Source organism: Drosophila biarmipes, chromosome 3L, assembly GCF_025231255.1.
Source record: "Drosophila biarmipes strain raj3 chromosome 3L, RU_DBia_V1.1, whole genome shotgun sequence".
NCBI classification, from domain to species: domain Eukaryota; kingdom Metazoa; phylum Arthropoda; class Insecta; order Diptera; family Drosophilidae; genus Drosophila; species Drosophila biarmipes.
Window position 1 is genome coordinate 4804985 of NC_066613.1, and position 27630 is coordinate 4832614.

At 46.5% G+C, this 27630-nt stretch overlaps 1 protein-coding gene across 2 annotated transcripts in view; it reads right to left on the reverse strand.

Annotated features, from left to right (window-relative positions):
* Positions 1-27630, reverse strand: part of LOC108030805 (MOXD1 homolog 2) — a 111202-nt gene that overhangs the window by 65852 nt on the left and 17720 nt on the right. The window contains exon 2 of one of the 2 annotated variants that reach the window (XM_017103900.3): positions 17507-17548. The exons of the other annotated variant lie outside the window; for it this stretch is intronic. The gene's annotated coding sequence lies outside the window, so the exon portion shown is untranslated. The remainder of the gene's footprint in view (positions 1-17506; positions 17549-27630) is intronic. 2 annotated transcript variants of the gene reach the window in all.

Genomic DNA, 27630 nt, shown 5'->3' on the forward strand with positions numbered 1-27630 from the left:
CTTGGCCAGGCCTTCAGCCGGGTATCGATCATTCCGGGCTGGCAGGGCTACCATCTCCAGAGGACATTCACAAGCACAAGTGCTTCGCCCGGGTGCTCGTATAATATTATTACTTGGCGAATTAACTACGCCAAAAGCAAAACAAACACAAACTCGAAGATTGCTCCGGCAACTGGTTCTAAAAGGCACGAAATGGCTTCCGTAGACACATTAGTCGCTTTTACACAAAAACCCAGACAAAACGGGCGAGCCTGGTGCCCCCTCTTCCCCAGCTCTGGACTGCCGATGGACGCGCAAAAAGATGCAACTGAATGAGGCATATAAAAGCCTTCCCAAGCGCCGCCGCGGCAAAAAGAAGAGCCAACAGAAGCGGAAAGAAAGAAAGAAAGGAAGAAAAGAGGAGCGAAAGAAAAGCAGGAAAAAATGAATACAAGTCAAAGACTTTGTCCAATGGTTTTCATCATTGCACGATTTGTAGATGGAGCGGGTAGTGCCAGCGGGCTGTGGCCCCAGATCTGGTCTGTGGCAGCTTCTGTTCGCCGGCAGACGGACATCGACATTGATGAGGATGTTTTGCCAGAGCCACAGTGGGGCAAGTCTCGATGGAAGAGGTCTCAGGGGGCCAAGGAGGTCAGCACCTAATTCCGACCATGAGGTTCGAGTTAAGATAAACACAGCGATGCGGGGAGAACCAGGTAACTAGAGCTCTTAAATAAAACCCCCACAGTTCAAGCTTCGAATTCGACAGAAATATCTTATCACTCAGGATACCATCAAACTACAGTGGAGTTACCTCAGAGCGAACAGCTCCAGAGAGCTTAAACTGAGGCAACATCTATAGCTCGCAGCAGACACCTTTTCAACTGCAGACTCAGAGGTGAGTGTGCCAATCCATTGTGCTTGGCTGTCGATGCTTACGAGAAAACAAATGATTCGGTTAGCCCTCACTGCCTGCCCACTGGGAAATTCGATCTCATACAAATTGTTATCCTGCTGCCGTCATTCTGTGGTATTCCTTTCCCTTAATTGATTCCATTCTAATTACAATATTTAGCCAACTCATTGGCCCAATCACAGAGCATTCTTCCCCCCACTTCGCACATCATTAATAACGATGGGTTCTGATTTGTGCGAACTGCTTGTCCCTTTCACCTTCCACTCTCGATTACCCAAATGCTTTCACATTTTAATATCTCTCACCAAGTGGTATCCCCGGCAAAGAGTAATTAGTGATTTTGGCACATTCCAATACTTTCTAATCGCATCCCAGTGTGCAGTCTGTGGCAATTTCTTTTGCCTAGCAGCTAGCCCAGAATGCGGCATCCCATGGATCGGGAGAAAGGGGCAGGCTGCCCGTGTATGTTTTCATTTAGCAGATACAAGCGGCAAGTACACGGGATGCTACCGGGCCCCCGTCATCGTCGAAGATGCTCCATCATGTGGCAGCAACAACTGCAGCAGCGTGGTTGTTGTCGATTCCAGAGTTCTGCGGTTGCCGCAGCTTGATTATAAATGTACGAGGCAACTTGTATGACATGTAAGTTGTTGTACTTGCAGTCGAGCAGCCGAGCATCTGAGTATCTGTGCATCTGAGAGTGTGTATCTGGAGGAGCGTGCATGTGTGGTTGTCACTGCACCTGTCGTCCTTGCAGCCTACCAGCGAAAATTGCCAGTGCAGCCGCAGCCAGTGCGGTGGGGAAAAATTATTATTTATCATCGGCGGGCCAAGGTTTCCGAGACAAGTCAAACTGGGAATTATATGGGTATGCACGTTTATACAGATGCGCTGGGACTCCACTAATTACTGCACATCATTTGCTTACTCGAGTGCCTCTTCTGCCGCCGTTTCCAGGCCCATCTGCCCAACTTGCTCCGCTCGCCCGCCGCCGCGCAAATTTAATTGAGTAAAAAAATTGACTAATTAGAGTGAGTCCAAAGCACTTGGCCCCGGGCAACAGAAGCGGCGGAAAAACAAGTCTGGGCCGGCTCGGGTTGAGTGGAGGGGCTTCTCGGCTGGGACGAGGGGAGGGGCTACCTGTTCTCATTTATTAAGGCCTGGTCAAGAGCGGTTTGAATCAAAACTGCAACTGCGCCTCCAACCCAAGGCTCCTGTGTCGTCGTCGCCGCCGACTTCCGTAGTCCACCGTGTGTCGTCTTCGTATTTAATGATCATTAAACAAGATGGCAGCCAATTGCACTAAAAGCTGCAGGCTTCTGCTGCCTTGTACAGTGGGCCGCGTGGCCAGAGTTACGCCCAGCTGCGGTCCATTCGGCCTCCGGGTGGCTAACAGGGGACTTAGCCCACTGTGAGGGGCCAGCCGACTGATGAAAACTATTAGTGAAGGCAGCTGCGGAGCTGCAAAGTGGCTGGCTTTTGTAAATTGCGCCGACATTCCAGCAGTTCCTGGCCCTCCTCCTCCTGGGCCGTCGCGTAATTTAAATAATCATAAAAAATAATAATTCGTTCTATTGGATGCCTCCATGTCCATGCTCAGCGCCCTGCTGCCCGTTGATTATTATGGCCCTGGTAATATCTTGTGCTCGTTAGCAATTTTCGTTTCGAATAAATAGTAATTAGTGCCGAAAAGAGTTGGGCCCGTCCTCCCCTGCCCCACTCCCCCGCTTTTTATTGGCACTCTCCACCTCTGCCTGGATTCACCTGCAAACTACTGCACAAAGCCTTTGCATTTTGCTGACGTTCTCTGTTTTGGGCACTTTTATTTGACATTTTTCATTAAACACGAAGCGAAAAAAGGTTTTCTTGCCGTCAGGGGGGGCTATCGGCCTCAGAGCTGCGTTGACATAACATTTTTGTATAGCTCCTCCCGTCCTCGCCCTCGTCCTCGTTCTTCTCACCACTTTGGCATGGAAGTTTGAAGGCATCTGGGGAAATATGTCAGCGTTGTTTAAGTTTCTAACATTTTCAACTGGGTGCTGGTTGCTGGGTACTGAGTACTGGGTGGAGATTGCTATTTACTCTGGCATAATTGGCTTGTCGGCATAGTTATAAAAAGTTCTGCTCGGGTGCAATTGGATTAAATGCACGGATATATAAACACACGCACACACAGAGGCACCGAGAGACAGAAAAGCTGGCAAAGCTTTGGTTATCTTTGGAGTTGGCTCTAACGAAAGGCAAACAAAGCCAGCCAAAAATTCCGGCTTTAATGCGGAGTATCCGAATCTGAAAGTATTTGAGCCGGAGCATATCAATCTTATCTCAGGGCAAATGTTAATATATCATGAGCGGGAGGGGTCCTATCTGCATATTTTACTCTTTCTGTGGATGATTGATTACATTGGCCGGCCGGGAGGGGTCAGGGGAACATTTGGACAACTGCCCCACTCCTGGTGGATGGGGAATAACCTTTGATTCGCGATTGAATATGCAGGGTTTTGCCGGGCAGAGTCATCTTTGAGCAAGTTGCAACTCAAATCTCGCAGTCCGTCTGTCGGCCAATTTAAGCTTGGTTTACTCTCGGTCCATTCGTGCTGCTAGCTTGCAGTGGGTACACAAATAGTTGGAGAAAGCTGCCTGCTTTTCAGGTCTTTCTGCCGGTTGTGTGTCATCTTTTTGGCTTATCAGCTGCGCATCATAAAATTTGCCTCTTCTTCTCGGCTCTTACTCATTCTGCAATTGCGAACTCCGTTCACTTTTCTTCCCCAGCACTCCGAGCGCTCCTTCTCCATTCCCAGCCGGGAACTTTCTTTTGTTTCTGTCTATTGCTAAAAGTCGGGACCCGTTACTACTCCCCCCCGGAATACCCGCCCGCAGCCCCTCACTATTCGTAGTTGTGTGATTTTGAACCAGGCAAGTGAATTTTCTCATTTTGCACTTGATATTGTTGCCGTTTTTGCTGCCTCCTGCCTGGGAAATTCTTCTGCTTTTTCTGCTTATTTTTTCTGGCAAAGGGAAACTTTTCCCTTCGCCCCCGCACAGCCCCGAGTGTCTGGGCTGCCTTTTGCATTTTCGGTAGGTATGAAGGTAGGAAATTTAATCTCAAAGTCGTCATCGTCAACGCCGCCGTACTCCCCGCGCTTGTTGTTGTCCTTGTTGTTCTCGACGACGTCACAGAAAATATTTAATTAATTTTTCGAATTTTAATTAAAAAGTTTCCGTTACGTTACGTCATCAGCACAGCAGATCCAGGTTCCGGAGTGCGGAATCCGGAATGCGAAATCCGCATCTCGTAGGCCGGGGTTACTTCCCTGTAGTTGGGCCCTTTTATTGCTCTAAGTAGCGAAAACTTGGTGGCAGGTAACCCAAGACAACTCTTCCAGCCAGCCCATCAATCAGTTCGCTAAGGAGCGCGTGGAGCAGTCGCCCCACCAAAGTCCATTCCAATAAACATAAAGCAAACACTTAATTGTCTGTCAGCGTTAACAAACCGACAACACAAATATCATATGACCAGGGCCCGAAGAGCCGGAGCATTGGGAGGCAGAGGTATTGGCCGCTTGTTGTGCCATAAGCAGACACACACATATATCACCTGCTGCGCACAGAAATGTTTTTCCACAAAACTTGTAAGAGATGCCAACCGGCTGATAGGGCGCACAGACCTTATAGAGAGGGAACTCCAGCCGAACAGAATCCAGCCCAGCCGAACCGAACTGAAGCGAACTAAACTCCCTGCATGCATTTGGTTATCTGCGACAAAGATCTCCTGGCCATTAAATTAACACTTAATGACTTGTGTGTGCGTGTGTGTAGGTGCAGACGACAATGACGACTAAAGGAAAAGCATCCACGAGAAGAAAAGACTCTCTGCAGCAGCCACACATCATTAAGAGACAGCGGGGAGGCGTAGCCTGGGCTTTCGTTACCTCGGGTGTACTGCCACAGCTCTTTGATACCCTACAAAAGGGCCGGACCAGCCTGATGACTTTGTTAGCCGGGCCAAAAGGGAAAAGGCCTGCCCCAAGAAGAAAGGAAGAATGGTCCGACTGGCATAAAGGACTGCCTCCCGACAAAAGATGCCTGGGAACACACCTTGCCGGCGAAGAGCCCTTTGTTTGGTTCGGGTTATCATCGTGAAAAATGGAATTATGGCACAAGGAAATGGATTAAGAAAAGGAAACATTGTGTCCAGACCTGATTGCTCTTTTCGAGCTCAAAATGGATGGAAGACAAGTGAAATATAGACTCAGAAATATAATTTCCAAGGTAGTTTTGACGGGATTACGGGATGGAATAAAGGAAGATCTGTGGTTGTTCACAGAGGAATTGAAATTCAACATTTTTTTAATAATTGAAGAATATTTCAAAGATCATTTGATCATTTTACTGAGTATTTTCTCTTTAATATCGCTTGCATTGTCCAACACTTTGAAGAAAATCTATTTCATTAAAGATGTTTTTTAGATGTTTAAGACAGCAAACGTTTACCTATGGACTATAAATTGAAATCCTAGAGCCGAGTTTTTGGGCTTTTCTGGTTGTTCCCCAACCTAAAGAGCATCGGATATTCGAGTCGTATGGGGCCAGTATCTGTCCGATTCCATCTCATTTGTATCTACATCTCTGACGGAGTATCTTGTTTGCAGCCATAAATTTTCGAATTGTTTTTAGACTGACAAAATAAATGATGACAGGCGGCACGGCGGCTTTATCGCCGCTCTTTTTCTCCCGGGTCTCGGTCTCCCCATGTAGCTAAGTTGTTCTAATTTTTTGTTCCCCACGAGATCTCTAATGGGCGAGGGCGGTGGGCGGGGAGCGTTACATGCCTATGTGTTAGATGAATAGATAAATCTGTTTGGGACATACTTGGAAACTGCGTTTCAGGGAAGAGTCCACGGGGAGGAGCGTGTGACGACGTGTGGGCAGAAGTGGAACACAATTTGATGTTTCTCACTTAATTTGTTATGGCGAGCGCTAACTAATTTCCTCCCATTACAAATGTTTGTTGGCCTCGGCAGGGAAATATTTTTATGATTATTTAAATATGTCTCGGGCATTAATTGATCGGACGCAATCATCGGAGGAATGCGTCGAGTGGCATAAATATTTCACTTGTGGCCCTGCCAAATCAGTTGAGACCAACCACACGAAGAGGGGCAGATCCCTGTGTCGGTGATAAATTTATTGCATAATTGAACAGGACAAAATCCACTCGAAGGCTTTAAGCAGCGTTTGTTGTTCTTGGCTTCCGCCTCACCTTGCCGGGGATCCTTTAGGCAGGACTCTTCCCGGCTGCTCTGGCCCCCTCCTGCTGTTATTTATGAGCTTGCGGTAAACCAACAAGAGGGTGGGGCTTGGGAGGCTCGGGGGATTCTGTGTGGTGCGTGCTCTCGTTTTGTTTAATTAAGTAGCACAACTGTAAACAAATTAATTTCAATATTAACAAAGAAGATTATTGAAAATCTCTCGCATCATTTACAATGCTGAATGACAAAACAAATAAATTATTAATTTTCCAAGGGCTCCGCCACTCAAGTGGATGACAATGCATGATATTTCCCTTTGAAACGGGGAGCTTCCCGGGGATGGGTGGCTGCGGAGAATGTGCACAAAGCAGCCATTTGAGTGTAAACATTCTGTACGATTACAGCTTCGGTTACCGTTTTAATTGTCCCTGCCACAAGCTGAGACGCCACCGCCCAGCCAGACCCAACCGCCCGGCCACCCAGGCACCCAGCCACCCACTCATCCATCCCTCCAAGGCTTCTCAGCATTTTCTTCAATGTCATGCTCAGCGGGAGAGGAGGTCTCTGAATGGGGCAAATGTAGCTTGAAAACTGTGGCTTTTGTCGGAGAACAGCTCCGTTGGCTTAGTCAACATGACTACATCTGGGAGATGGGCGCTGGGAAGTTGGTCCCTTGGGTGGGTTTAGCTTGATGATGGAAAAGCAAGTCACTTGTTGAAAGGGTTGGCAAATAATAAAAACAATTGCGGGCAAGAATTAAATTAGGGAGGTGCTCGAACACTGCTGGAAAATATAATTGGGGGTGTAAGCTCGAATCCCAATGGTCGTTTGAAGCTCGAAGGGGTTTGGCTCTGCTTATTCAGAATAAAAATTAACGTTCTCCAATCCCAGCTAAAAATGGATATTGCATTAATTTGCACCACATATCTTTACTAACTTTGCTCCCTAATCTCCCTGGGACAAGGGCTGCGGTCTGCACTTCCCTTATAGTAACTTGTCTGATCTCTTGTCATCATATGCGTTTAACCTTCCATAGCAGCCTCGACATTTGCCCAACTAGGCAGGACTTTTCATCCTCGCCGCCCCACTTCCCGACTTGACCTTGTCCCCTTAGATAACCTTGTGGGTCACTCCAGCGCCCTCGACTGCTGTCGACATGGAACCCTGGCAAACATGGGGGCAGAGGGAAAGAGCTGGTCAAACAATTAATAAAGCTCAATGTCGGCTAAGGCCGTGTAATAAACCAAAACCTTAAGCTAGACAATTAAAGCACAAAGCCCTTGGATCGCTTTCGAATGCCATCCGATGGGGGCTGTCAAAGGCAGTGACAAGATATTGAATATCTCCGGGTCATGCCGACAGGAAGACAGACGGAGGCCACATAAATGTAGTCCGAAGCGGAGGAAATCTTTTGCTCATTTAAAAAATTAACTTCGAGTACCTTGCCAGCGGCAAAAAAGAGAAACGGGGACACAAAGCGATTTATTGGCTACGCAAGATAAATGGCAAAATGTTTACAGTTTCTTAGAGCCCCGCTCTCACATTGAAAACGAAATGTAAGCATTTTCCGCAGAGGTTTTTTGTTGCTGGCTGTCGAAAAACTTTCGGCAGGTTTTCGCTTCTTTTCCTCTTTTTACCCATCTGTTGTTTATAGTTGTTGCTGCCTTCGCTACACATGCGATAAAAATTGCTCAAATAAACTGGGTAAGGGGACTGTGGGCTGGGGGCTGGGGGCTGGGGGAGTGGCTCGAGCTGAGCGACAGGGGGCGGCGACTGCAGCAAAAACATCATTAGCATTACCAAATAAATCACATCCGTTTTTCAGACACAGTCCGAGTCCGGAATTCAAGTAAGGGGCAGGGGCGGCACTTCAGCCGAAAAATAAAATGATAACAGCAGGGACAGCTTTATATAAAAAGGTACGGACTACAGGATACCACAAGCATTGTCCTGTCACACGAGGATGTTGCGATAAGCACATACGGTAGGTTTGGTTGTCTCCTGCTGGCTTGAAGGCTTTTGTTTTGTAGAACATATTACATGTTCATTTTAACAGCCAAGCAAATTGATTAAGCCGCAGGCTAAAATCCGCAATGGTTTCTAGGCATATCTTCTTGCCAAGAGTTTGACTTTGCTAAGATCTTAATTGCTTCAAATAACGTTATAGATTGATAATGCTATTCTAACAACATATTTTAACGGAAGTTTAAATAAAACAATGGCTTTTAGCTGGTCCACCTCACCATCAGTTACCTTTGACCCTAGGTAGATCGATCGGTTCTGTGGAGTGCACCACAACGGGAAATACATTATATCGCCTCCTGAGGATTATAGATCCGATTTGTTTACAATGCTCCCGACACACAAGACGTGGCTCATGGTGCCCACATACCCTTGTCATATACGGCTAGCAGTGGTGCATGAGAAGGATAAAAGCTTTGAACACCGGAGTGCAATAAATTTCTCTCGTGACGAGCATAAAACTTTTTAAACACAGCGAGCCCGGGAGAAAGGCGGATGGGGAGGCTGAAAGAGTCGGGCATGCCACAACAGCAACAAAAGCAACACAAGCGTTTAAAGTCCTTCGCCACCCACTGCCACATTCACCACCCCAGCCCCACTTTCCACAGCTTTCTGCAATCCCCAGTAATGCACACATATGGAGAGGGGCTCAACTTGGTATGTGCAGTCGCTGTTTGCTCGCTCCTTTCTCCGTTTTTTCCCCGCCAGCTCTTCCTTTTATTTGTGTGCATCAGTTTGGATTTTGTGGTTTGATCCTGCATCCTACTTGCTACATACTTCGGCCATCCCTCAGCGACGTCGTTGCTCCGCCGATGATAAAGTATGCCAACTGTCGGCCCGCTCCCGCCTGCCACGCCCACAGACGGCCACAGCCCATCTCGTCGTGCCTGCCTACCAGGCAATACATCAGCTCAGCAACTTTGCTCAATAAATTTTCCTGCAGAGCGCTCGAAAACCGGCGCCCCGCAGCATGCTATGATTTTTACTGATGTGCAAAGGGTTCGGTGGGTGGCTTGGGGTGCAGGAGGAGTGCAGTGGGCGGCAGCCTAAACAACTTGCTTACCATAAGTGGGAAGGATTATGAGGGCTTGAAGGGTCGACTGACGTTTTACCTGGGCCAAAAGTTTTCGCGAGTCCAAGTTACCGGAATTCGAAGTTCAAAGTTGCTCCTAGTCAAGGGATATAATATATCAATGTTTTTATCTGCCAGCAGTGCAAGCCACTCAATACAACAGTGCCTGAACCCAAATTTATTACAGTCCGAGGAGCAAAGATAGTTTATTGCTTTGTTTTCTTAGAGTATCTCTCTAGTTTAGTTTAATGAAATTCGATGTTTAAAGTATTTCATTGTTATTACTCTATTGTAAAACTCTTTATAAATCATCAGTAGTTTTTAGTGTTTATTAAAAAGGAAGGATATTAATCGTGACGCTATTAGTCACATAAATGATGTCGTACATCATTGTTGAAGTACAGTAGGATAATTTTGAAAATAATCCAATTTTTATATCACATTGCATTATTTAATGAACAAAAATTATACTTTACGTGTGAAGCGAATATCAAGTAGTTTTATTAAAGAATAAAAATTCGTATAGTACGTCGATTAACATTATCAATTGAATAGAATCGTGCATACCCGACATCCAAGAGCAACCCTTCCTGGGAGTATGAAATTATAACAAGTTTTGTAACAACACGAAGCGTTTACATTGTTCGACCACCAACCAGGAGCGACTGGGACTTTGGCCTGTTTAACACAGGAGTTCGTGCTGCCCGATTTCCTGCCTCCCTGACCGCACGGCCCGGCCAAGCTGAACATCCTGCGTCCTGTTTGTGTCCCGTCACAGTGGCAAATTTTATTGTTGCCCATGCTGGGGCCAAATCGGCAGGAGGGGCAGCGAACGAAGGCAGACGCGGAGGCCGGGGCTGTCTGTGGAAAAATCTGCATTGGACATAAATGTCAACACCCGAGGAGGCAGGGCAGGGAGCACAGCGCAGAGAGATTTTCCTCCATGGCCGCGTGTGTGTGGATTCCTGTCTAAACCAATCTGCAATCAGCTGCAGCTTTTGGCCCGGTCCGCCCCTGCTCTTCTCTTTTATTCCCTGCTCAGCCCCGCCGCCCTGCTGCACTCTGTACTGGCCTGCCCAGCTCTCGTATCTTAATTTTTGGCCAGGCCCTCGCCTGCTTTGACGATGCGGGGAAATGGCCTCAAAAGATGCATTCGAGAACGTTGCAGACAGTTTTGGCCAATTGGCAAAATGGGTCAACCGAAATAAGCGCAGTTCGGCACTGCACAACTCCACCTCCTTCCCTGGAATCATAGTCGTCGTTGCAATTGATTGAATACGTGATGTCCATGCAAAAAACAAACTTAAAATCCTCGCCAGTCTCCACCCATCGCCTCCCATCGAAATCGAAAAGTGGTTTTAAAAACGAAATTGCTGCGAAAACGTTTGCACACTTTTAATCAATAATAAAACCGGAGTATGACGGCGAGAAGGCTGGGAGCTGAATGAGCATTTGGCGTGTCTAGGCCTGGTCAGTTGGTTTTGCCAACTGCAAGAAGTGGCGCAGGGGGTGGTGACTTCCGGAACGAGGCAAGTGGAACGCGGACGAGGCGGCCCAGTGAACGAAAGTTTAGCCCTTTCTCAAGGCCCCTCCCGGGGACGCCCACTCAAGTGGGATATTTCCTGATGCATATTCAATTAAGCAATTGAGCAATTATCATAATTTTCAATAAGTTATGACCGACTGATAATTTGGCCCCATTCCAGCGGAAATTTCCCTACTTTTCGGGGCCTACGCTGTGGAATGTGGCCTGTGGAATGTTCGCAACGACCGCAGATTATCCGCAGAGAGCGACCATATAACCCAGCCCCAACAATGGAAACAGATTCGCCTGTCTGACCCTAACCGACTGGGCAATATAATTTATAGGAAACCGCTTAAAATGTATTGCTAAAAAAGAGAAATGGCGGCTTTTCGGAATGGTGTGGAATATGGAATGGTAATTGTTAATTAAAATTAAAATCGAAATGAGAAACTTGGTTGGCAATTGGAGCAATTTGCAAACTGCGCTGATTAATTTATTTGTATTAACAGTGGGCTGGGGAAAGAGCAGTGAGCGCTTCATATAAAAATTTAATTTATTATTTTAAAAAACTCGGAATAACTCCATAAATATCTGGGTGGTGCACTGAGCGGCATGGGGAGATGCGTAAACTGAATAAATTTTCGTTAATTGTTGTCGCGCACCTGTGCGTATCCTCCGTGCCTTTGGCGGAGTCCAGCGGCGGCCTCCGATCGCCGTGCGGTCGATTTGTGGCATATGAAAAAATATTAAGTGGCACCCTCATGCCACAATCCTCCGACCACCGCCCACTGCCCGTCCTGCCGCCCCTGACCCCTGCGGGCACATTGTCTGCCCTTTGACATGCAATATATAATTTTTACGCCGTGGAGGCTCTACCCACACACATCCAAACCAAAACCGAGGCGAGGCGGGTCGGGCTTATCCCAGATGCTCCTGGCAATTTGTTGTCTTTTTTTGTGGCACGGCCAGCGAGTTTAATTAATTTACATGGAATTTCCAACAACAAGCGAGGGCAACTACAACTACACGCGACATGTGAAAGTTTAAACGAGAAAGGTGAAAAATGAAAAATAATCGAATTGGCCGTCCGACCACGAAGCGATACAAAAATGGCCATCGATATATATATATTTATACAATCGTGTGGGATAGAGGGTAACAGGCCTAACGCCGATTCACATGACATCCGACATTTTCAGTGACCAGACGGAGGCAAGTGGCCGATCGCTGGAGAGGGTTGCATGAAATTTTAATTAATGTGACTACGAAATGTTAGGGGGCTGGCCACTTCACCCTACTGAACCCGACCGATTTACGGACACGGCTTGACGAACGTGCAGGAAAACTTTTAATGACTGACAAAAGTATAAACTCCAAGCTTTGGCCACTCCACTGGGAATGGGAACACGCTCGAGGAACCCGTAAAATATTCTTATTGATTATGGGGGACAAGTGCGCCACAGTGTGGGAAAACCCTTTCAACCACTTTCAATTAAGCCGATTAATATGGTCCAAAATCCGAGCATAAACATGGGCCTGGTATTGTGTGCAATAAAACAGGAAAACGCAAACAAAGGACTGGAAAACCATTTAGCCAGGGCCACACAACATTTTCATTTTCATTTTCCAGCAACGGCCTAATCCGCAAGCAAAGCTTGAAAAGTGCAAAAATATTTGGGCAGAAATAATACAAATCCGAAATTTAAATACGAGATGTAACAAAGAACTGTGCAGAGGTGGAAGGATATTTGGCCAAGCGTGAGACACAAGATTTATCTGTGTAGGTGTCTCTAACCAGGCTCTAAGGATTTGGGCAACTGCGACCGGGCGCACACACCGTCATGCATATGTTAATGGGAAAGCATTTCTCTGCTGCTGGCAGTACCGTATTCATTTATCAAAAATAATACATTAAATTGCCAGCATTGAATGATATTTTAATTTGCATCTTCGTCTCCGAATGTTTCCTTTTGAATAAAACATTAAAATGTGAGCATTTACTCTATGTCTATGTCAATGTACGTAATGTGCGCCCATTCTGCCGGCGTGTACACCACTGCGATTGTGTGTGTCTTGCTCTTATCTTTATTTATTCAAAAGATAATTTTATGTGTTCCGCAGTCGAAGCATAAAATTACTATGTCGAATATTGTTTGAGCAAATAAAAACGGAACTGAATAAGAGTCACATGCAAAGTGGCGAGGCTGTGTGCGCAGTGGGCGGCATGTGAATCGTGCATCACCAAAAAATGGCTGCCTAGCTGCGCCTGTGTGTGTGACAGGAAATGCTATGCAGACTGGGAGAAAGCGGAAACGGCATCAGGAAAGTTCATTTACATTTATATGGTCTGCTTACAATGTTAACGCTCGTGTAAGAGTGTGTGATGCTGTACGATGTACGCTGTACTCTGTGCCCTTCCCCCTTGTCGTCTTTTCGCCCCCTCAAACATTATCCAGGACACCCCCGGCTCTGTTTGAGGAGTCAGTGAGTCGTCGCCTAGTCTATTTGTCTATTTGCTTTATCATCCCTGCCTTTTGCCAACTGATAATCTTTATTGCAGGGAAATATTTAATTTAATAAAATAACGAGGAGCGTCCCCTCGGCGCTCATGCAATGCCCCTCCAGCCCCGGCAACCCTTTGCAGTCATATTTTACAATTTATTTAATTTATAGACCTTTGTTCGCCCTTGTTTTTGTTGTGTCAGTGTGTGGTTCTCTGTCAGTTTCTGTGAGAGTAAAAACGGACTCAAAAAGCGTATAAATGATAAACACGCATAAAATATGGTGGAACAACAATGTAGCCAATAAGCCAGATTTAGATGTTGTTGATTTCGGGGGATGCTTCAGATATATAAGGGGTTTTCTGGTTCACAAACAAAATAAGCAAAGGAGAAGTACTGAAGGCCTTCTAAATGTGGCATTCCCTACTTCAACTTCATTATAGTTGTCTGTCTTTTCCCATTAAAATAAATACGAGTAATATTTTTGACAAAAGGTGAGCCCTTACCGTGAACGAGCTTTAATTTGCAGCTTTCGCCTTCCATCGTTCAATAAATTAATAAAATTCATTTTAATTATTTACGATTTGTTTTCTCTGCTTGGACTGTTGTTTCTTACGTTAGTGGTCTTTTAAGATGGATCATCCTTCAGCAGCTCAAACCTGTACATGACCTCATTTCTCAGTTTCCTTTGTTTATGGCCAATCATTTTCCCCCATCACTCCCTTATGCTATGCAATTTTTCATGATTTTTCATTCAAACATATTCAGAGCATGAAATTTATATTTTCTGTGTGCCACGGCAAAATGAGTATTTGTCGAGTTAGAAAATGTGTCACGTTATAATAAAAATCTAGGATCAGGCCGAGGGGAGAAGTCCGGGGTGCAGTTTTTGGTTTTTGATTTCGGTTTTTGGCAGCCATCTCGGCGCCTTTTGTTATGGCCCTGATAAATTGTGGCTGATTCAAATACTAAAATAAAGCAGAAAAACCGACAGCGGCAGAAAAAACAATCTAAATAACAACAGCGAGAACAGAAGTGTGCAGCGCATTTGCATACAGGGGTTTGGGTTACTGGGGGAAGGTGCCTAGACAGGGCGAACAGTAAATAAATAATGTGGTTAAAAATTTGCCTCTACGCATGTGTGAGTGTGAGTGCGAATGAAGTTTGACTTTGAATAATGTTTGGATTGTCTCTGGCAGCTGAGAAAGACAGCGGCAGAGCCGGGGCAAGGACAGCAAGGACAAAACACAGGCTGTCGCTGCCGAGAATAAATCGAGAAATTATAGAACTGTGACTAGTATAAGAAATGGTCTAAGACCGAGCCTCAGACGGAGACCAGCGAGCGTGGCAAGATATATGGCCGTCAGTTAAGAGCCAGCAGCCGAATAAGAAAGCTCCGGGCTCAGCCTCAAGTCAGCCTCAATTCCTCCATCTCAAGGTGCCACATGTTCCGGCATCAGCAACTAAAAAGGGAAACCGGCGAGCAACATCTGTTGTCCCCACAGTCGGCAAAAGTCGGGCCAAAAGTTGTCCAGATAGTAAGGTGGAAAAAACGAGCGGCGTGGAGCCTTTACTATGGAAGTGACCTAAAGAAGACCTTAAGCGACCCTGGTCTCTCAGAGCTAAGGTCGAGCTAAAGGTCGAAAAGCAGTCCCCAATATTCCCCAATACCTATTATTATTATAAATTATATTTTTAAAATTATTTATTAGATTATAGGAAATGTTTTGAACAATTTTGTACGTTTTCAAAGCCAAATTAAAAAAAAAAACTCAAAGGCCCGACGATTTTTCAACAAAAGGCTTAGCCTCTAAGAACCTTAACAGGGTATTTTCTCGTAAGCCTACCCCACAGTCATAAAAATTGTTTTCGTTCGTGTGAGCTTTTATATGCCGATGGCCGGCAGGACATAAAAATTGTTTATTAACAAATCAACAGCAATAACAAAAACAAAGCCTCCGGCAGGCGAAGGGTCAAAGCGAGGGCTGGGACATTGACAAAACATTAAAATCAGCAAAAATGTTATTTGTTTCCCTCGTTGTTTTTATTTTCTTCGCTTTTGATGCCGGTGGCATTTTTCAAATCGCTCGACTTACGAAAATGCAATAAATTGCAGACGTAGTAGGGATTTTTGCGCATAAATTTTATAAAAGCGAGAAAACTCACCGACTGATGATGATGATGATAAAAGCGAACCGGCGCACCAAAGTATATACCGGAAAAAATGATGTATATGTGTGTGAAGGGCCAAGACGACGACCAGTGACTTCGAGTTGGATCCCAAGAAGGGAAAGGAGCACTTTGCAGGCAAAAATGCCGGGGCAGCTCAGTGATTGGAGGTTCAGAAGGGTACTGGCCGGACTGGGTGGTAGGTCGTAGGGTTTCAATATTTATGCATTATGGATATTAGTTTGAACCACAGGAAAAATACCATTAAAAGCAAAAGCATGAAGTCGATTACGCGCCAAAAGCAAAAATCGCAGGGGCTCCGAAAGGGGGAGCAGTGGATGGAATGGAGTGGAGCGAAGACGAAGCGTTTTCCAACTGACAGTCCCAGTAGTCAAAGCCAAGAGCATAGAAAAAATCAATTTACTTGAATTTCTTCCCCAGCATCTTGAATGTGACAAAGCCTTGCAGGGGCGGGAGATAGTGGGGCGGTGGGTCGGTGGTTCGGTGGGGCGGGTAGTTGAGCGACAGCAGCATCTGCTGCTCCACCAGCGGAGGAGCCCCGCCACCCTTCGCAGCCCAGCGACCCCACCACTGTCGCTGGCATCTTTCCTCTTTCTTAGATTGCCAGCGACATTTCGACTGAGCTGCAGGATTACTGTGGCAGTGGCGGTGGCGGTGGCGTCCTCCGAGCGGAAGTAAATCATAGGGGAGGGGGCAAGTCGCAGGAGACAATTTGTTTGACGTGCAACGTGTGGCGAGCGGAACTAACGCAGGTTTTGCCACCAGCCAAATCCGAAGGATTTCTGCGTACAGCATATCCATGTGAGAGCCCTTCGGTGTACTGGTTACATCGTTAGTGGGGAAAAGTGTCAAGGAATTTTAGCCGTCATAAGTCAGCGACGAAGGGAGAACAATATCCAAGATAATAATCGGTGACTGAGCACCCCTTTACCAGGAAAGAAAGGGGAAGCATTTCCCGCGCTATCGGCCGATCGAGAAATCCACTCAGCGCGGCCTTAACCCTCGCGCGCTGGCGCATAATTATCCCTATCTAACCCCGAAGTGCCTTCATCCCACAAGTTATCGCCATCGGTAGCCGCTCGAATCAATCGACCAACCCTGCGACCACACTTTCGCCTAATTTATGCCGCTCTTCCCTCGTTTCCGTTCTGGCCGCACATAAATATTCATCATTAATACGCTTTACGCTTTCGCCGGCTATTGACATTGCCCCCGCCCGGCAGCCCCTGTCCAATAACCATTTAATTAAAAGAGTTGGAAAAAAGGAAAGAGCGTAAAAGTTTTCATACCCCCGCCCTGGTCGGACTCAAATTAAGCGAAATTCTATTAAAAAAGGGCCCAACCAGGGAAAGGCAAACAAAACAATGAAAGCAAAACAAACATTTGCTAGTTCTCCTTTCCCGACCCCACGCACCCGTCGTTAATTTTTATGGTCCGGCTTGAGAGTCGTGGAATTTTATGACTTTAAAAGCTATTTTAGAGGCCTCTAGTTTTATTTGACAGTGTGGCCCGCCCGCCCCCGAATAAAAATTGGCGCACAATATGGGTGGACTCGAATGATTCGAACCAGTTTTCAGCCGTGTAGCCTTTAATGGGGCATTATATGGATGCAGGTTGCGCAAGGGTTAAATGCGAGCCACACACAGCGCCGCGGAGGGCAAACTTCTGAGGAACCAGTGATAAGCAAAGTGCTACAATAAAATGGTTAAAGAGCGGCCATTAGCCAAGTTAGGACCGACTCTGTCTCCCCCCGCCAGCCAGTGCATCCCTGGCTCCTTTCATTCGGCTGAGTCACCGCCCCGTGGGTATGTTGTAGACCCGATAAGAACTACCCATCTACATATCAGCCGCCGATGGAATATTAATGAAAAGCCAGTCCGTTTTAGGGTCAAGGTGGTAGCAAATGGAATTAGTAAATGGCCTAAAGACCGAGATGGGGTGGCTCAGATAAGCTGTCATAATTCAGTGGACGATCGAGCAAATGGAGATGCATTAGCTCGGCAGCGCCGTGTGTATGCATAATAATGTATTCAATGGTTAAAAACTCACTCCTTTAATGTGCATTATCATTCGAGTGTGCGGTTTACGAACCTGTAACGAAAAGGATAAATAAATTAGCGTGGGCAAAAACTGTATCTCAATATATTATTATTTGCCTGTTGATGTTTGCAGGCATTACACAATCGATTAAAATGGGTTTTTTGTGTGGAGGAGACTTGTCAAAGGCAGAACCACGGCCGCAACTTAAATACACAACTGAAAGCAAACAAAACGAAGCAGCGACCGAGTTCATAAAAAGTGTTGCGCAATAATTTTTGAATAGTGTGTAAACAGTGGCAAAATGCATAAAGTCAACTTCCGGTTGTAAAAATATGTATGCACAAGCAGCGGCAATGCAAATATTGTCATAATCATCAGCGGCAGCAGCAACGAGAGCAACATCAGCCATCAGCGATCTCCGCCATCAGGCATTTGGCCTTGTTTGTTGCATAAGTAAGTCTCAATTCACCAAGAGGGCCGGCGAGGGGGAGGCATGTGGCAAGTGCATTTAGTCGGTCTTGTCTGTCTCATTACTGGCTCAATGCGGGAGAGCGGGCCAAAAGAAATGTCAACGCGACGGAGATGCAAACAAAAATTTCCCGTCACACTACAATACTATACCAGATTCACAAAATGTAACGAATGCCAGTATGCAGCGAGCCAAACAGGTAAGGAACTGCTGGAAAAACGCAACAAAAATGCATTCAATTTCGAATTTCCAGCTGAATGGATTTCCACACAATCCGAAAACCTTTGTTCGGTGAAAATAAAGGAGGCACTGCGCCGAAAAACAGGTAACGCAACAGGCCAAAAATCAAAAGAGCTGAACTCCCCATCTGACTCACTGGTTGGGCTCACTTCAAAACCACATTAGCATCTCGAATTATTGACCCACATTGATCTGCTAATGGATCACTCGACTTCTCGGGAACCTCTAATCAGCGAATTCTGCCGGAAACGCTCCCCCAGTGAAAAAGTCTCCGAAACATGCTTCGCCTGCGTAAATTCCCTGATGTTTACTCACATTTGCCAATCGCAAATAAGTTCTACATCATTATTTAGTAAATCTCTTGACTTTTGTACTGCGCTGCAACGGAGAGTAGGAAATAAGAACACAAAACGGGCAAAAGGAAAAAAAGGAACGCGGAGAGATGCTCCACTTCAGAGCAGCTCCCAACTTGGAGTTGGCAAAAGTTTTCCTCGCTCCTGCTCGTTTCTCCCGTTCCTTTTGGACTTGCCCTGCCAGGACGAGGGCAACTTTGTTTTGCTTTTTAGTACTTTTGATGACTTTCTGCCGAACAGATGTCGATATAATGCTAAATGTAGTTATATGCCATATACACAGCAGCACAAGCAAACGCACAGCGGCAACTGCAGCACCAGCAAAAACCGTAAAAAAGAGAGCTATGGGTACACAGAATAATCCAAACTGGATGTTACTTCTCTGTTTTGAAATTCATTTTCTGAGACCACGGCTTTTGCATCATCTCAGCCGAAGGCCAGTGAATAGTATGACTAAACTAACTTTAAGTGCTCCTAAGACGTCCATTTTCCCATGACTAAATAGATCGACTTGGTATTTGCAATAGAAATATGGTATGAACTCGACTGTCTAAAGCAGAGGAGTTTTCATTAATACTGAAATAAGAACCCACTCTTTGCTCTAATGTATCTGCTGGTAAATATTAAAGAAGGTTTGCTGACTACTAATTCGCTCTTGCGAAGCTATGACTCGCAACTAGTTCTAGTTCCATAACCCACTTCGATCGCTTGTTGGCTACGTGAAACCTGTTGTCGAAATCTAGGCAAATTTTCGATCTCAGAAGTCAATGTCGAAACTGGCTTTTATTTTTTCCCGTGCAGGAGCAGCAGAATGAGGATCCTGGGGCCACTTACATGCAGGCAGTCGCAGCTGGAGTGGCCCAAGCCACAGGATGAAAGAGTGAGCGGGCCAAAAAGAAAGCAAAGGAGGAGACTTCAATGAGCAGCAGCAGAGTTTCCCCTGTTTTGTTCTGCTCCGCCGTTACTGCCTGCACACACTCATTTGATTTGAAAAGATGCAGGCAAAGGATGCCCGGGATCCTTCAGCAGGAAGGCGCAGGCGATGGAGGGCACTGGGAGGCATCCAAACAGCCATTAAAGTCGCGTTGAGTCGCAGCGACGTTTTTATTATAAACGACATAACTACGTCAAACCAAGTTAACCAGCAGCAGCAGCTGCACTGAGCGAAAGCGGGCGAGCCGGGGGCTCCGACTACGCTCGTTTCGCACCCTCTTTTCTCGCAGTGCTCGGGCCACCTTTGTGCATTTTCCGTCATTTATTGCAACTTTGTTTGCCATTGCCAGTCTCAGCCCCCATGAAACGCACTTAGTTGCACCTTCCCCTCTGTTTTCCCGGCAACAAAGGCGCCTCTGCCGTGACGTTTTTAACAAAATGAACAAGCTGGCTGGAAAAAAGAAGAACAGCCCGGCTACAGGAACAACAACAATGCTACTCCATACTTAATTAGCTGTTTGCCAGTTAAAAATAATCAACCCCAGCCAAGCCAAAAAGCAAATGAAAGTCAGTAATGAAGAGGAGCCAACGAGTCAGTGAGTGAGTGAAGGGGGGGCGGGGGCTGGATACAAAGTTGCTGTTATTGCCGAGCTCTGCCTGCATTTTGTTTGTTATATAAAACGCTGTAACAAATTTTTCATTAAAAGAAATCTAGAGGTTCTGGGAAAAAGGAGCTGCAAGAGAGAGCGAGGGCCATAAAAAATGGCTGTGGCCAGCAAGGAGTCACTGCGGAGGCGGAAAAAACGAGGGAAAGGATAAAGGAGCCGTGGACTAAAATGGACGAAGGCAAATTGAAACCAACTGCTCCTTCAGCCCGGACTAGTCGGCACTAAGATCTCGGGGATAGGTTCTTTAAGAATTTAAGTCGAGGAATAACTATTAATCTTGTCTAAAGATCGCAGACGAAAAACTTTCTCCAGGAGAGCTCTTCCCTAATAAAAGACAAATGGGTTCATTTCCGAGCAACATGAAATGTATTCATATACCCTCAGAATGGATCCACAAAAAGCGGATCTTGCCCCGACCACAATGTTGTGACTTCTCCATCGAGTCTCCCCATAAACTACACTTTGTCCGGGGAATATCTCTTTGTTATGGTTTCATCTGGCTTAGATGCGATCCCCGCTTTATTAATAGATCAACATAAAAGTCAGATTTCAATGCCTTATGGACTCCCATTGAAATGCAGATTCTCAACCAAGTTCGGAGATATCCACCCCCTCCGGCCAACTGATGGCCCTCATATTACCGACAAGTTTAAACCGACCCCTGCTCCAGCTGCGTTACTAAGACTATTAGCTAAAGAGCTGGCATAATTAAAAGGCGTGATGGGCTCATCGCTACCAGTCCCCACGATTAATGGGCGGGAAGTGCTCCCATTTCATCATGTCATGACGTCTCGATTTCCCCGTTCTCGGTCCCATTCGCATTCACAGTCCGGACTCCGGAGTGCCGTCCCAAGCCCATTGCTAATGCCATAAATAAAAATCAGTTTATGTGTGGACTCTAAAAAACTTTTCTTTATGCGCTTTACATAAAAATAAACCACACATAGAGTCGGAAAATGAGATGGAGGAGCAGAAAGATGCTAGATGAGTAGGAAAAAATCCGCTTGAACGAACGTGATATCAAGTTTCGAACATAAATCAAGCTCACGCCCCCGAATTCCTACATATAAATGTGTATATAGAGCCAAGGCGACCGCAAAGAGTTCCCCGCGACCCCCTGTTCCTCAGTCAAACCCAGCTCCGGCTGAGAACGCAACTCAAAGTTTTGTCCAAAACACTAAAAACAACTAATTTATGACGCCAACGATGTTGGAACACATAGTAAATATTTTTATTAAATATTTTATGGTTTTCATTACACATCGACACCAATTTCAGCTTGTGCTTTATTAAAGTCCCCGGAACACATGATGCATAAATAAGAAAGCGAAAACGAAGGGGAGGGAATAGACTGGGAGGAAATGGCGCCAAGTAGGAAAATTTCACTTTTGCCAGAGCCAAGTCAGCAAAAATCCCCGCAGATGTCGAATCGGGATGCAAAAGTCTCCGGGCGGGCCACAAATAAACATGGTGGCACGGAAGCGGATGTGGAGACGGCTACATTAGAATATTGGACTAATGTAATACTTCCTAAGTGAGCCCGGAATGGAAATCACCAGAACATCGTTTGAATTTGTAATAGGCTAATAGCACGAATTCATAATACTCAATGCCATAGAAGCCCATTTTTAAACACCGCATCGCAAATGATTTATTTTTTCTCTAATTGAAGTGGGTTGGTTTTACTCCGTACGCATATGGGCTCCCACCTATTTCATATACCCATCGCACACCCTGCAAAATCGGCTAAAAACTTTGCCCTAACAGAAAAAGCGCTGGAAAGAAATATAAAAATAATAAAATGTGCGAAATGCTTTTGACAATTTCATTCAATTCCCAACTTATTTCAACAAATTGTTTGACTTTGTCAACGAGACGACGCCAAAGACGACATGGAGTTCTCGAGGAGGTGTGCGAGCACTTGGAGGAGCGGCGGCCTGGGAGCCGAGAACCAGTTTCCAGTCGCGATTTGTCACCGCAGACAAAAAGCAATCACATGTGTGCACAGTCTGAGGCGGATCGGGGAATATCTCTGGGTCGTGCACCAGAGGAACAACAAAAACAGGCCGGCTAGCACACAATCGTCTAATTTTAGAATCTTTAAGATACACTCAAAAAGATATCAAGCGGGAGGGAGAGCAGGACTGGCAGACAGGCTGGAGGCCTTGTCATCGTATTAGGTGTAATATAAAAGTCATTTAATGACATTGACTGACATTTTGATGTTTCATAAAAAGCAACTCGAGCAGACGATGAAGAGGCCTACAGGGGCTGTCAAGTGGGGGGTGGGGCGGCGGAGGCTGGCAAAGAGCGCCAGGCACAGACACAGGCACAGATACACATATACACCAGCACAATAGTTTGACAATAGCAATAAAAGGCCTACACAGATACAGACACCAACACACTCTGGAGTCCTCACTCGTCTCCTCAGCTTGACGTACTTGTCGTATCGCCTTGGCATCTTCATTGTTGGGGCTTTTCCCTGGGCTGGGAGCCCGCCCCCGGCCACCCCTTTTGGCAGGCATTATTGCCGGCATTTCCTGGTGCGGGCCGTACATTGGCGTGCGAGATTTTCCACATATTCAAAATTAATACGTTCCCTTATTCATATCCTAGACACATTTGTACCGACCGAGCTCCGTTAGGAGGCACGTGCCCCCTCTGCGGCTTTCCAACTGCGAGATACCACAATGCAGCGAAAGATACAAGGCAGCCGAAATCTGCGCCGCGGCCTCTTTAAAATCTGCGTGGAAAAGCCAGCAACTTTAAGGATCCAGCGGGGAAATGGCGAGCGCACCGAGGCGAAGGAGCCTTCTTTCGGAGGAAGGCCCGCCATTGTGCCTTACAGTATTGTTTCTAGTTTTCTAAGAAATCTCAAGAGCCCACGTTTGCTGAATTCCAAATGGTTCCTGAAACGTTTGAAAGGGACCTTGGACCCTTAAAAGGTTATAGATTCAACTTTTCCTAGTGTATCCCTTGATTTGTTGATGCGGATAGCTTCTGCGAGGTTTATGGTTGTGTATTTCATATTCTATTATTAAGGATTTAATAAATTACAAAGCCTTGGTTTTGATTTGAATTTCAATACAATTTTCTAAAGCGAATTTGGCTTTTCTGCGATCTTGTGTCCACATTTTTTTTGGCTTCTCCATCTCTGAGAAACCTCTCAACCTTTTTACAGAGATTACCTTCATTATAATTATTTCTCAATGAATTTCCAATCGATTGGATTTCTTTCAGATTAGTTTTCAAGCTACCGAGATTGAGAGATCCACTCAGGTTACGTGTCCCCCCAGTCGCTGCGCTGTCTTGGACACACTGCTAAGCCCTTCTTAAATTTCCATAAAACTCGGTATTGATGCCACTTAATACCGCCTGTACAACCACCGGCCCGACCCCCGCTCCCCGCGATTCAATTAAACTTTGCACTGTTGCACCGGCTAAGTCCGCTTGTTCACAACTTTCCGCCCAAAGTGGGTCTTCATCTTGTTCGGGCTCGCTGCCTAAGCCGCGTTTAAATACCTCGCCCTAATATCCCCCGCTAATCTGCATGGCCACCGCCCTGCGAGTGGCGGGAAAAACTTTTTAGCGTGCATTAACTGTAGCAGACCCACAACAGCAACTATGCCAAAAAAACTAAGAGGAGGAGTCGTTGGCCAGGAGGCACTGAAATGTTTTTTAAATGCTCGCCGCCTTCTTGGTTGCCAGCTTCTTATGAATTTAATTTTAGGTACGTAATTACTTTGTAAACACATGAGCAGCGACAGGGGGAAGGTGGGGGGATGCACAGGGAGAAAAATGTCAAATGTTCATATTCAGAAGTAAATAAAACTAATTGAGTTACAGCGGCTAAAGTTTGTTATCAAAGATGTGGAAATAAGTAAGGTTTCTTTAGGGTTTTATCTTCCCTAACCTGTTTTTCAGTAATTAAAATTGGTTGCCCTGTAAAATGTAAAAAACACTTGACTTTTTCTTTGTGTATTTATGTGCCAGGGCAGTGAAACCCATAAAAAGTCCAGACGCGGCTGAGGAGAAACTTAAAATTTTGCCTGGCTCAGGCCAGGGAATTGGCCAAGTGCTCGAGCTACCGGCAGCCACCACTCGACTGCATCTCGGGGTGGTCTCCGATCCATCTCCCCCTCCGCTCCCGGCCCCTGGTCAGTGGTCCGGGCTGCAGCGTTTCTGGGAGCTGCTCTCCACCTCGTTCTTTGGGCTCTTCGGGGTGTGTGCAACGAACCAACATAAAAAGTTATGAGTGTCTTGTGAGTTCTGTGCCAAAGTGCGGCTTGTAAGTTCGCCCCTCCGCGCCCCTCGGCGGGTCTACCTGCAACTTCTGGCTTTTACCTCTGCCTCTTTTTGCTACTTGTTCAAAATTTATGCGGTAAATTCTTAGCGCGCACTTTATGTTCGAAGCAAAAGTTAGGGCTACGTGTAGGATCCGCCGCTCAGACCGCCTGCCTCTCCCCTCCCCCTCCTCCAAGAACCTGCCGCCCGGTGGCCGCAAAACTATGCCAAGTGTCTGAGAGACTCGGCCTCGGTGCAGCCCCGGGCCTGTCGAGCGGAGTCGGAGGCTCCCTCGACAAGGTGATAAATTCCTAGGCCGGGCTGCCCAGGGAATGGGAGTTGGGTTTCCCTTTGGGAAAGGGTTAAAAAGCCCTGGAGCATTGGCAGGGGATAGATCTAGCCGTGGTTACCCCGTTCATGATCTTTAATTGTATGGTATAAAATCCTTATAGGCTCGTCAAGATCGTCAAGTTTCCTACCTCGGGGAGCTTGTTGTTTTCTATAAACATAATTCAAACCAACACGTTTGTATTACTTTATCCATATGGTATGTCTAATGCCAACGGATCCCGGATCTAACGAAATGGACTAGCTTTCGCATAACAGGATAAATGCAATTGATCGGCGGTGACCCTTTTATTACAACATTTAATTGAACACAGTGAGGGCATCCCTCTCCACCCTGGCTGCAGGACCCGCCCGCTCTGCGCGAATTTCTGTCTGTCTTCGCACTCGGCCCATCCTGCTACTCCTCCCCCTACCACCCACCCGTCGTCCTTGCCGTCCTTGCTGTCTGTTAAGTGCCGCGACGCAAATATTATTAAAGTTTTTGGTGCGTTTCAGCGTGAAATTGATTTTCATACGCCTGCTCGGCCACAATCAAATTGCCGAAGCATGCTCACGTTAAATAGCAAAAAAAGGAGATATGTATTTCTGGTGTGTGCACTGTACATACGAACAGCCGATACCCTGCAGATGTGCGGCTGTGTGTTTTTAATTTAATAAGTGCAGCAGCCACCCGCGATATTCAAACACCCGTGCCCGGGCTTTGTTTCGGATCCGCTCCACGGATCCAACGGCGGGGTCTCCGCACCTCCTCGCGAATGCAAGTCACATTCTCGATTGCCAATCAGCGTACAATTGAAGCGGCATTAATATGAAAAGGGGGCGGCGGTGGGAAGGGCGCGCTGCCAAAAAACGTAGGGACCAAAAAGTGTCTGTTGACATTAAAAAATATTACAAAACCCTTGTGGGGCTGGTGGGGAAGAATAGTGAACAACGAGTTGCAAATAACAAACACAGAGATTTGATTTTCATGCACGTATAGGTCGCAGGCGAGGGTGGCTAGGTGGGTTAGTTGAGCGGAACGTGCATGCGGTTGAGGTGCAGATATTTGCCAAAGTGAAGCTGATCCGAGTGGGTAAATGGGTAATACTTTCGTTCGCATTGGCAGCTGGGAAATGGCAGGGCAAATGTATGCCATCGAAGATAGCCAGCCAAAATGACGGATGATGTGGGGACTAAAAGTGGCCCTTCGGAGGAAGAAGGGTTAACGAGGGAAATCATTAATGGCTTCCTCTGCTCAAGAATCCTCCCAGAAGAGCTCTTTGCCTCTTCCGTAGGCCATAACCATTTCCAGGCCAGGAAATCAGCCATAAGACTCAAAAAACGGATATGGCCTGGCCAAAGTTTTATTCACTACCAAACTAACCCTCTCGGAGTCAAAAACAAGCCCTTCAATGCCAGACGCCGGGAAAAGCTATCAGCAGCAGCATTGATTTCGAACGAAGCCAGCAAAATTGTTTTTCTCGACCAGCATCCTCGACCCAGAATGCCCGGCCCAAGCATGCAAATGTCTAAAAGCCCATCTATACCCCACCACTAATCAAAACTAAATGCACAAAACTAATGCCATTAATTCCAGTAGACAGATCTGAATGGAGAGGAGCTCGCTCGCTTTTGGCTGCCATAATTGACCCACATCATTAGCCGAAAGGAAATGAGCTGCTGCGCTGTGTTGAGCTCCAAAAAATGGGAAGCAGGACTCCGCAGCATTGGAGCTCCGGCAACAAATTACTCGGTGGGCGGGGAAAATGAAAATGGGGGCACCGCAGAGCAAAACTTGAATGCTGGAAAAAATTGTATTTTGCCATACTTCAAATGAAATTATCTGCACTTCGAAGGGGGTTGGGTGCGGGGGCTGACTGCAGTTTGTTGTGTGCAGCTGTTGAAAGGGGGTCATGTGCAGCTGGAGCCCCCTGACCCCCGAATCTTTTAGCACTCACGCAGCTCACGCACTCTGCCAATTTGTGGGGGCCGGGGGAAAAAAGAGGAGCGAGCTGGCTCCTTCTAGCTCCTGCCGAAGCTCGCCGCTGTGTACACAGTCCGGCAGGGCATCTATTCTGCAGCCCCTGGAAAGCCCCTCCAAATCCCTTTCTCACGGCACCCCTCCGGCAGACGGGGAGTAAACCGTGCTCAGGCAGCCGGAGCAGAAGCATCCCCAATGCTTTATGTGTTGTCCTTGCCTCGGAAGCTCCTTGCCACCCCACCCCGGCAGCCCCTTCCCTTCGAGATCCCCACCAGCACAAACACAACCAAATTACTTTGCATAACCATGCAGCTTCAATGGGCGGGTGTGCATGTGAGTGTGCTTTATAAAGTAAAACAATCCTGGCGAAAACGAGAAACTTGGGACTTCATGATGGGGCACTTAAACTAGTTCAAAATTTTGCTGCTGCTTCGTCAACGGCTTTCTTTCGCCGCTTTGCTATCATGTCAACCGAGGGCACATGTAGCAGGGGTCGTGTAAATAAAAACATATACGTACATAGGACGGGCTGAGGACACCTCCATGCGGGTCATACGAGTCGGGTGTTTGTGTTTTGTTTATGGTCTGGGTAGGTGCGAGCCCCAGCTCGAGCCCGAGCATTTTATATTTCAGGACGAACTATACTTTGCTTTATGGCACCCCAAAGTACACAGTGTCTGCTGCAAGTGCACACACGCCACACCACACCCTGCACTTTAGAACTATCCTGCTGGGTCTGCCTTCGATTTATGTTGACCTTACTCTTGAGGCTTGAAGCTGGGAGCCGAAGTCTCTCTAGACAGCAGAGTGTTCCAGGAGTTCAATGCCAGGCCAGGCTGGATCCGTCGGCCAGGGTGACGATCTCGCAGATGGCA